Below are 11,869 nucleotides of genomic sequence, written 5' to 3' on the forward strand. Positions count from 1 at the left end.
CTCTTTCCAATTGTTGTGGTGTTGCTCTAAAGAAGGTGTTGCTCTTTGTATCCTCATAATGTGCTATCACTTCCTCCGTGAAAATTGACCAAGTAACAAGTTTTTTACGAGAACAAAGCCCTTCATACCATAAAAATTGATCTGGTTATAAATACGAAGATGCAATACATACCTTTTGTAACAGTTGTACACCATGTAGATCAAAATATTGCTCCATCTGAAGTATCCAATTTACCGGATCCTTGCCATCAAACTTCCTCATCTTTCTTTTTCTTGATTTTAGGAGCTCGACCTTGAAACGACTGTAACTCTGTACTTTCAGATCTTCAAGTTCTGAAATTGTGAATTATAGTAGCCCTCTGTGTCCTCTTTCCAATGCCACCAGTCGGATCCAAATTGGATTCTCTAAGAAAGAGTTGTGCACAATCTCCCAAGATGACCTGATTATAGACCTTTCCAGAAGAGCGAAATTGTATGAAGTGCCACGTGTCACTGTTTCAACCTTTAGATATGAAAAATGCATACAAGAAACTACAATCTATCCTCTTTCTGTAACTTCTTACAAAATTTCAATATGATCCCCAGAGAGAAAGTTATGACGATTTTCCCCAGGTCACCTGTTTTGAATGTAATTCAGGAGTCTACAAAAAGACCAACGTCCTCAGATCATATCTCCACCAATATTGCGTGAAAAGCTATGAAATTTGGATCCAAGGTTCAACATGATTTATGCTCAAATGGGTTTTTTTTGTGACTTCTGAAACGTCACAGAAAACAAGTTATAGCGAAAATTCCACGATGACCTGTTTGGAGCAGCGAAACCCTAGAATCCAAAGCTCTGATACCAAATGTTATGAAACTAGCTCAAGAAAAGGTAGAAAAGATAGATCAACGCCTTAGAATTCAGCCTCTTCGAGGGGGAAACTTCCTTTACATTACATAAATGAACAATTCTTGGATGATACAAATGAAAAGACCTCCTTTCTATATATAGGAGTCTAAGGTGTTATAACATAATCAGAGCCGACATAACAATAATAATGTAAGGGCACAATAATAACAATAGTGGGCTTCTATGGGGCACAATAGTAACAATATGGGCACTACATGGGTACATCAATATAATAAGTGGGTTATACTAATAACAATAAGGGGTTACACTAGTAGTATAGGGGCCTAACACATTTTTTCCATTTTGTAGGATTGAAGACAATGGTAGATTCCATAGCTACAGGGCCATCATTCTCAATAGTCTCTTCACTCCTCCCTTAACCCACTCCATATCCATCATCCACACTCATGTGATCACCCCTCTCCATCATCCCATTAGCTCAACATTGAAGTTTCATCCTACAGGAGGGAAATCTAAAGGAAAGGAAAGCCCAACATGACCTTGAAAAGGATTAATAAGGTTCCCCTACCATGGTTCACCATCCATCCATCACTCATCCATCTCAGTTAATAAAAAATTAAAAAATTAAAATAAATAAATAAAAATCCCTTTACTCTATCTTAACCCTATTAAACATTTCCTGAGAAACACATATAACACACCCTCTCCATTTCCACAAACCTACACCACTCCCTCAGAGTCCTCTCATTGTCCTTAATACCTTTTTCATCCAATCTCATCACACCCATGAATTTGAATACCCTAGAGGAAAAGAAAAGCATTGTTACAGGAAGAGAACCTCCTCCTCTACCAACCTATGCACATATCACAAAAAGCAATAATCTTGTTTTTTTCTCATCAGTAGGGGGGTGATGAAAATCTATGAGGCCACTCTGCAATATTCATATCACTCCCAGCAAGACTCTCCACTAGTAGGATCATCTTGGACATCAACAAGGTACCTGCACACACAACAATCACAACAATCAAATATCATGAGGAGTAAAGAAGAACTACATAGGAAAGAAACATAGCAAGTCAACTCCCTTGATCACAATAATGAGGTCCAGCTCCAAGATGCACATCGCTACATCAATTTGATCATAAGGTAGGCACAGGTATAGAAAATGCTTATCTCCTCCCTATGTCTAAATAACGAAAATGTGTAAATGTTGAGAGGGGGTGTTTTAATAAGCTAGAGGTGGCCAGTTAACTTGGCCACCCTCAACTAGTAAACAAAAGGTAATGGTAAGCACTCATGCAACATGGAGGTGTCACATTAGTTGAGTTGGGATCACAGAGAGAGGTTCATGATTACAAGGAATGAGGGAATAATTACTCTGAGTGGGTACAACTGTCCAAAAGAGGAAACCTCATGTGTCTGCAAGGTCATCACAGCGCTCCAAAGCTAGGCCAAAAATGGCATATTATGTATTGGGGCTCGAATTATTTTGCATAAATGATCATTTCAAAAATAGTTAAGGAGAGGATGAGCTAGGGGTTCCATCAAGGAGTTTTGAACCCTTTTCTAGCATTTCTACAGGGGGAAGTTACAGGGAAGCCTGCAACTGCTACAAGAAGACTAAAAGGGTGAAGGAATTCTACAAAGGTTCAAATTGGTCTCTAATTTATTACCTTCATCCCATACCTTGTTATAAAAAGTAAGTGCACCATCTCCTTCATCCATTCATCAATTGTGTGCAAGGAACACTTCAAATTCTATAGTAAGTAGCAATCAAATTGTGAAATTGAAATGTCTTTTCGGGTTGTGGATTAGAGGAAATGTAGGCAATTATCATCAACCAAGAATTTTAACCCATTGTTTCCACTGAATTATACACCAAAGCTATTACAGGAATTATCTCTCCTTCACTTAGCTAAAAATGCAGAGAAGAGATGGGGGGAGGATTTAACAGGAGAGAGCCCTCTGATACCAAAAGAATCCATCTACACCCTCCTGTGGTAGACATTTTTAGAAGACACCAGTGGCTAGGATTATTTGAACTGTTGAAAGGATATGATGATGACATTTTATTTGAATTTTCCATGGCCCTGAATTCACAAACATAATACAGTGTCACCACTTGGTGAGGGGATTATCTATTTCACTCAGCCCTGAGCTAATTAGTAGAGTAACAACCCTACCCCTAGAGATCTAATGGGGCATAGAGTTCAAGACCACCAGTGCCACTGCTAAAAATAAATTCTTCACTGTTAATGAAAATCATGTCGAAGATAAGAATGGAGTTAGGAGGAAAATCCTTTCTTACCCTTGGGATGAGGTGGCCTACCATATCTTGAAATACATCTCCTGTGACGGGAGGCTGAGTGTGGTCTATGCCTGCCATTTTAGATTACTTCATGAACTCATATTTCAAGCAAAATTGTGCCTAGCTCAAATACTTAGTGTACCATACTTCCTCCTACAGTCCGTCAAGGACATGAGTCAGAAAGTGAGAGAAGCAAAACACCAACACCTAGGCCACCATGGCCTTATTAAACTGATAGTGGTGGATGCCTTGAACAAATTGAGAATCCTTGTCCTTTGGTCCAATTTCACAGACATGGATAGAGAGGCCTTCATTTAAACATATATCCTCACACTAGGTGAGACCCCAACCTCTAGTGTTGGATGAAGAGAGGAGAAAGCAGAAGAAGAAGAAGAAGAAGGGGCAAAGACAAGAGAGGAAAAAAAGTATATGCATAGGACATAGGAAGAACCAGAGGCAGGGGTAGAAAAATAGCAAGATGAAGAGGAAGAGGGGGAGCAATAGGAAAAACCAAGTCCTAAGAAAACCATTGAGCCTAGAGAAGCAAAGGTATCCCCAGAGAAATAAAGTTTGTCTCCTAAACCCACTAAAAAAGAGGTAGTTTCAACCTTAGCTACCTTAAGCACCCCGGTCAAACCTAAAAATAAGAGACAAAGGCAATCCCCCTTATACTTTAAGACCGGGAAAAGCACCAGGATCAAGCAAGGAAGGCTTCAAAATCCCACAAAGGCCCCTATCACAATTGAAGAGTCCCCAAGTAAGAAAGAGGATGTGGGGCCCACTGAAAGAAAAATTGAAGAGGTCACCTCTCCAAGATCCATAACAAAGACTCATATAGCATATGTAAGGAGGCCCAACACCAAATCAACCTCCTTCAAGCAACCTAAGACACCTACCACCCTCCAACAAGAAGAAAAGGGGAAGCTACAAGAATGGTAGAGCATGTTATAGGAAAAATAAAGTGTGCTACAGGAAAAACAGAGTATGCTATAGGAGGAATAATGTATGCTACAGGAGGAACAACGGATGTTATAGGAGGAGCAGAATGAGCAAAAGGAGGGTTAGAATGTGACATAAAAACTACAGGAGGTAGCATCTTCCCCAAAAACATTTGAGAAGGACTTCCTAGAGCTCCAAGAGCCTAGTCCACAACCTAGTTTAAGCTCCAATTACAAATTCATTGAAGGAGGGAGAGTTATTCCCCAAAAAATTGAAATCCCACTTTTCTTTGAGCTAGAAGCGGAAAGAGGAAGAACCCACAGATGGATGCAAATTGATAAGTCTAAAAAGGTGGAAGATGTGGGCCTCATGGAATAAAGGTCCTCAAAATGGGCAAAGAATTAAGTGAGCTTAGAGAGAGAGAGTCCACAATGAGGAAGAAAATATAGGCAGAAAATAGATGGTTGAGGGAGAAGCTGTAGGAGAAGAAAACTCAACTAGCTACAATGGCAAGCCTCTCCATGGAGGAATTACAATGCAAACAACCATCCAAGTCTTATGCCCTCTTTCTCAAAGATCAATTGACGAAATTCCAAATCAAGGCCTTAGCACAACATGTATCTATGACATTTCAAGATTACAAACAATTCATTGAATTTTTCAACCAAGTTAGCATAGAAGAAAAAGAAAAATTGGTTGAGTTCTACATGCATAACCTCACCTTGACTGATATGAACATTTGGGATCCCAATGCAAAGTTGGGGGATACACAACTGATGGCCCTAGAATCATGGATGACACATGAGGAGGCAAGAGTTGAGGAATTAAAGAGAGTCATGGAAAAGGAAGAAAAGGAACCACTATATATCATAGCAGAGCTAATAAGCCTAATGGTTATCATTAGGAATCATAACATCATCTCCAATGATGCTAACCTATCACCAAAATGCCTTTCCACCCAGGAACAAGCCATCTCACATTTTGAAGACACACTTAGGCTGTTAGGGATAGAAATCCAACAAGCTTGTCAAAGGAGGTGGAATGCCTTACCCCACAGTCTCCAAATTAGGGAGTATCACTCTCTTGAATGGATGAGGAATGCATTGGAGAGGATAACCCTATACAAAAGAATCATGCAAAGATTGAAATTCAATTGGATTGGACTCAAACTCATTCCACCCCTTTTGTTAGGACTACACGAAGGAAGAAATGAAGCAGAGGAGAGGATGGAGTGGACAGAGATAGAAAAGAATGTAGGCTTTTATCCTCAAGAAGGCACACCATTTGAGGAGCCTTGGGATGTTAGGGAGGCCACTAGGGCCATGAAGGACATGGACATAGATGACTAAGTTGCTAGGAGGATGAACAACAATTTTAGTAGGGGGTTGATGATGAGGCTCATCAATAAGTACATCATAAGGGTCATAATGCCATCCTCTAGCTTTAGAACTATCTATTTCTCACATTTATTTATAATTTTTTCTATATTATTCTTAGTGAGGGGTAAAATATGTTTTGTTATGTCATGTGGCCTAATATGGTTTAAATGCAGGAAATGGAGAAATTTTGAGATGATTTCAATACAAGAGCTTAGAGTAGAAAATAGGGAGAGATTTTATGAGGTTGTCCACCTCCTTAAGTCCCTTAATTAGCTAAAATCATCACACTTTCTCTCATCATCTCAAGGTCATTGGCAGCCAAGCAAGTGTAGTTAAAGGAGATCTAAATCCACCCTTCTCAATTTTTTGGAGACAAACATTCCTATTTTATAGGGAGCTATTGGTAGCTACCCTCTTTTATAAATAAACATGCCAAAGAGCTCATTAGGATTCGAACTTTGTTTTCATCTAAGAGGCTATTGAGCTCAAGCACTTGATACTGTTATTTTTTACTGGTTATGTGATGTATTTGACATTGATGCAATGATAATGAGAAGTTTCTTATTGATCCATCATTGAGTTAGTTTCAAAGGGCTGAGGCTCTTGGGTTTGGGCCCAACCCTAGTGGCTTAGGTCCCTCTTATGTATTGGTATTTATTTTTAGCTTAGAATGTTTATTAGTTTTCTGCATTTCATTAGAACATAACCCCTCAAAACTCTTGTGATTTCAACCTCTATCTCATCTCTCTCATGGGAGCATGAATGGAAGAATCTACAATCACAACCAAAAAATGCTATGTTTATGATTTCTTGGAAGAAGGTCTATGTTAGTCATTTTGTTATACATCTACTTTTTGTAGCTTAGAAGTTGATTTGTTGACTAGATCATAGTTTTTACCATAGCTTAGATGGTATTTAAATTCAACTCATATTTTCCACCATTGGTTATTTTATTGTTTCAATGATAAAAGAGCATGTGAATGTGATGTTGCAGGGTTTTTTGGATCTATAGGCAAGGTGACTTTCACCATATCCATCTAGGATTTCTTTACCCTCTTTGATGAACCCAAAAATTATGTTCTTGAGCTCAATCCCTTAGGTCACCGCGAGCAACCCTCTTAGTCCAAAATAGACCTTCCTGAGACATTGAGCTTGGCTAGGGGTGTTTTCAACGTTTTATCCATCTACCAAAACCTCCATCCACCTTTTCATCCCTTGATCTCATCATTCCTACTTTCCAAACACTCTCAACATCCTTCATATAGTATTATTGTCCTTCCTATAACAATACAGGGTTCCTGAAGCAGCTTCCTGTAGCATGCTTATAGCAGCTTGTTTTACCCCCTGTTTCGATCTATGATGAAAGTTTGACTTAGTTTAGGAGTAGGTTGACCCCCAGCTTGGACTCCATGATCGAGGGCAGCAACTAGGCCATCCCAACTATCCTTTTTCCTTCACTGCAAGTTAGAATAGAATTAGTTTATTTATCACAGACTTAGCACAAGTAGAACATTAATTTATATGAAAGTGTGAATTAGACAGATGATGCATGAAATCTTCAATTGTAATTTGGTAGGATAATATCTTGTTTACAAGTGGATTTGATAGCTAGATGGTGTATTACAAACTAGTGTAGTTCCCTTTCTGCAAGTAGTATAGCTCTTTTGTTCTTTCATGAATTGATTCACTAGCATTTTACAAGTTGATAGCATCTACAAGTTGAGGTTTAAAAATAATTTACCTTTTTGTCATTAGAGCTAGCTTCTGAATTTCACTTTCAATAGTTAATTTCCTTCTAATTAAGTAGAAAGAATGGTCTTGGATCACTATTGATCAGATGTCCTAGTTAATGGTGGCATGAGTAGAATCCCATCTACTGTCTATATAGCACTGTCACATCGAAGTTTGTACAAACCCTGGGTTGATAAAAAGAGTGAAGGAGCCCTTGGGAGTTGCAGCACTCTTAGTGCAATACCAGGGCTCACCAAAGAGATGTGAGTAATAGCTTATGTGATTGGAAATGAGTGTGTCACAGTACTTTTTCTTTGGACTAGAGTGCTATGAGGATGGGAATAGTCCTAGTTGTGCGTAGCACATAGATAACTAAAGAGGGGACAGTCGAGGGACTACAAAGTTCAAATAAGGACTCTCTTGTGCTATGTAAACCTACATGGTCAATTTTGTGAATTTGAGCTTGGTCGAAGATGGAAATTTAATCAATGAGTTTTTCCCTCTATGTGTGAAGGAGAATGACCTTCACTTCAGGTGTTAAATTATCAATTGAATCTGAGTGTGTGAAATACCCGTGACTTAAATTATCCTCAAGGCATCAAGATATGGCACGAGCGTGGCCAACTATGATAAAAGTTGGAACACATATGAGCCTATGGTGGGGTGAAATGTGGCTCACCCTAATCCAGTTTCCAATATTTTTCTAGCTATGAAAGAAAAATGTTTATTTCTTTCTTAATGACATTTCTATCATAGTTTTTTTTCCCGTAAGAAAAGTCGTAATTTTATTAATGAAAACAAAATTACATGTTGTATATGCTAAGTTCCATTTCATCTGCAAGTCAAATAACCTCAGATTAGGGGTCCTATAAAAGAAATTTTAAAGTACATATGGGGAGAAAATCATGTTTTCCTCCCCTTTTTCTTCTCGACCTTGCGCCACTCCCCTTGAGCATCGTGGCTACAAGTTGAAGTGGATTTTTAGCACCTAGTCGGGGATTTTCCTTGTCAGACTCAGAGGTGTCTGATGTGTGTAGTCTTTTGGTTCCACTGTTTTCCATTATATCTGGCATCTTTTTCGGATTTGATTCCATAAGTTCTTGTGGGGATGTCTCCTGGATTTCTGCTTCTTTGTTTGTTTGATTTTTCTCATTTGGTATGGACTCTTCCACATCAAACTCCTCCTCCTGTTCAGGATCTGGTGGGGGAAATTGGCAACCCTTGTGTTTTTTCCCTATTTTCTTCTTTCTTCAGATGTATTTTTTGTCTTCATGACATGTATTTTGTAGATGTCTTGTTTGCCGACATATTCTGCACCTAAATGTTGTGTTTCATAGTCTAGTGTCTATGTCCAGCTTCGTTGTTTATGCTTTAGTTGTATGTGGTCTGGTAAGCCTTTACTGAGATCTACTTCCACACAGATGTGTGCGAATGTAAAAATTATTTCCTCCACTCTTTGTGTGTCCATTTTAATATATCTGCCAATGGTGTTGCCTATACCAGAAAGGACCTGTTGGTCCCAGAAGTGCAATGGGAGGTTGTGCAGATGGACCCAAACTGGCATCCTGGAAACAACCATAGTATTGGCATCGAATTCCGGAAACCATGGTGTGATGAAAAGGCCTGTAGATCCCCAAAACCATGGTCCCTCCTGTAGCACAATGTCTCTTATCTCTGTTGAATGGAATTTGACATTGAAAAACCCCTTGGAACAGAGGTGGATCTCACAGTGTAGAGTCCATTTTGTGAATATCTAATGGAAGAGTTCAAAAGGTTTTGGCCATAAACAGTTGAATTGACAAATGATGGCTTGTGATTCAAAATTATTACATGCCTCATTGGTTTATGGTATATCTTTATTTAGTTCTATATATAATTTAGCCGCTCCACAATGTATGGACTGAGTTCTATTCTAGCTTGCTTTGGGACCACTGTAGGAGTTTTCCCCCTTGTAACATGTTCTTGAAGGATATTCCTCCATTTCTACGCTTTTGTTGTGGATCTTTGTTGTTTTTTGTTTTTGTGCTTGTCCCACTGCCTCCTTCTGTTTTTTTTGTTAAACTGAAAGTTGCTGCACCACCTCGCAACCCCAGATTGAGTGTTATAGTAGATTCTACCATAATGTTGTAGTCCAAAATGGATTTCAAATCTTATAGGGTTCTACCCCCATGTAATAGATGTTTTAGTCCTACCGGGTAGCCAATTTGTTGGGCGATGATATTCTTCAGGTTCATAACACAGTTTGTTGCAAGGACCCAAATCAAGGAAGACTTCCATGAAGGGGTTTTAATAAAAATTTGAAAGCGATTAGAAGTTACCAAGGAAGGGCGTTTTGTGGTCCTCTGGGTCATGTAGGACTGTGCAACTTCAATGTCTCCATAAACCACTGTAGTCTGTGGGTACTCCTCCAGCATCTTGACGAGCTTGCCAAGATTTCTTAAACTTTTGGTCGACCCTCGTGAGGAGGTGAACACATCTTCGATTCCAGCAAACTACAAAACCTTCTTAGGCACGCGAGCAGCCGTGATCCCGACACCTCTGGGGGTGGGCACCATTCTGACTATTCCAGGGCCACATTTACCAGTGACCTTGACAGGTACAGTGTGGGGTTTCCTGATCTTATTTCCCTGATAAACCCTCCTCATGGGAATAACCGAAAGCTTGGCCATAATAATGGCTCCGTGGATGGTCGTGGCCACCTCTTTGCTTCACTTTACGCTGAGCCCGATGTGGCTATTGTCGTCACCCATGACAACAAAGGCCTTGAATCGAGTCCTCTACCCAACTCTTGTCTGCTTTTGTCTAGATATGATCTTCCTGACCTCCTCCTTCAACTGGGGACCCAACTTGATCTTCGTGATCTAGTGTTCCTCAACAACCAATGAGAAGAGATAATTTTCTCGAGGGAACAAATTTTTCCTTTTTTTACCAAGCAGCCAAGCTTTGTCACAGGTACCCGCTTTCCTTCTTCATCTCTTCGGGGTCTTTGGCGTCCACCGTGACTATCCCCACAACCTCTACTACTTTGGCCTCGACCAAAACCGCGCCCAAATCCCCCTTCTCTTTCTGCCATTGATTCGTTAGGGTTTCTTCACCTCGCCGCTAGATATGACACACACCATTTCTATCATAGATGGTTTAGTAACATGCATGATTATTTAATTGCTCTTTTTAGCAATTTTATATGTATACACATTTATCATTCAACAAATTTATCATGTCTATAGTTGTTTTTAACTTTGTATGTAGCTTTTTATGTGTATTAAATTTTGTAACATCATTAATTGAGGAAGATAGGTTTCCTAAATTCTTCTTTAAACATGTAATGTTGGAATTTCTTCTACAATTTTTCTTGTTGTGGAGAATTTCAGAAGAAATAGTGTGAAGGAATTTTAATCCATTTGACATATCAGGTGGACACACTACCCATCATTAGGGACCATAAAGAATAATGATATCAAATAAGTGTTGAGGATTCCTTCAATAGTGAAGAACACAAAGTTTTTAAGGAGTTATTAATAAATTAATCAAGATAGTTGTTAAAGGAAATTAAATTAGTTATATTAAGGGACCAAGTCAAATGTTTGAATAAGAAATTTATCATATATAATAATAAATAAATAAAATTCTAGGGATATATTAGGGTGTTAAGAATTATGATTAAAGGAACACAAGGCTCAAGAGTGTCAAAATAGGGGAGCAAAACCATATCTTGTATTATATAATCAATATGTCAGATAATAAATTAAATCTCAACTATATATATATGGCATAAATTGGGGCGTTAAGTATTATGATTAAAGAAGTAAGGATCAAAATTATCAAAATAGGGAGCGAAACCATAACTTGTATTATATCATTAATAAGGCAAATAAGAAATTAAAATTCGGCTTATTAATTATATAATACAAGTGATGGTTTTGCTCACCTATTTTGATACTCTTAAGACATGTGCTCCTTTAATATTAATCCTGAACGCCCCAATTTATCCCTTGATTTTATTTATAGTTGATTTGTGTCTTATTCAAGCCTTTGGCTTGGTCCCTTAATTAATTTAATTTCCTTGAACAACTAAATTTATTAATTTATTATTAACTCCTTAATGGCTACCTTTTGTTTCTTCACTATTTAAGGACTCCTTAGCACTCGTTTGATACCATTATGCATTCTGGTCCCTAATGATGGGTGGATTTTCCACCTAAAATGTTGACTGGATTAAAATTCCTTTACACATTTTCTTCTTAAAATAATCTACAACATGAAAAATTATGAAAATCTACACTCAGTTATAAATTTTATTCTGGGAGGTTATAGAGGCTTAAACTATGACCATAATAAGGGTAAGCCTTGTTGATACATTGGTCCAATTTTTAGATCTAAGGTCACATCATTTTAGGGAATATGATCACAAGAAGTTGGACTTCCTAAATGCATCTTTACATAGCTCATGTTGGAATTTATACTATAAGTTTTCTTCTAGGAGGTTATAAAAGCTAAAACCTGGACCATAGTGTGGAAACATATTGTCCAACTTTCATATCTTATGTCGAGATTGTTTAGGAGATATGATCGTAGGAATTTGAACTTCCTAGATGCTCCTAAAATCATGCATCAAACAGGTCATTTTTTGCATTTCTGCGATAAATTTCTTCTGGGAG

At 38.3% G+C, this 11,869-nt stretch overlaps 1 pseudogene; it reads right to left on the reverse strand.

Annotated features, from left to right (window-relative positions):
* Positions 1–9,361: 9,361 nt before the first annotated feature.
* On the reverse strand, positions 9,362–10,284 carry LOC149168599 (uncharacterized; annotated as a pseudogene).
* Between the last annotated feature and the right edge of the window lie 1,585 nt (positions 10,285–11,869).

Source organism: Pinus tabuliformis, chromosome 4_2 (genome assembly GCF_031772625.1).
Source record: "Pinus tabuliformis cultivar Carrire ecotype Pingquan chromosome 4_2, CPIR1, whole genome shotgun sequence".
Classification (NCBI taxonomy): Eukaryota; Viridiplantae; Streptophyta; class Pinopsida; order Pinales; family Pinaceae; genus Pinus; species Pinus tabuliformis.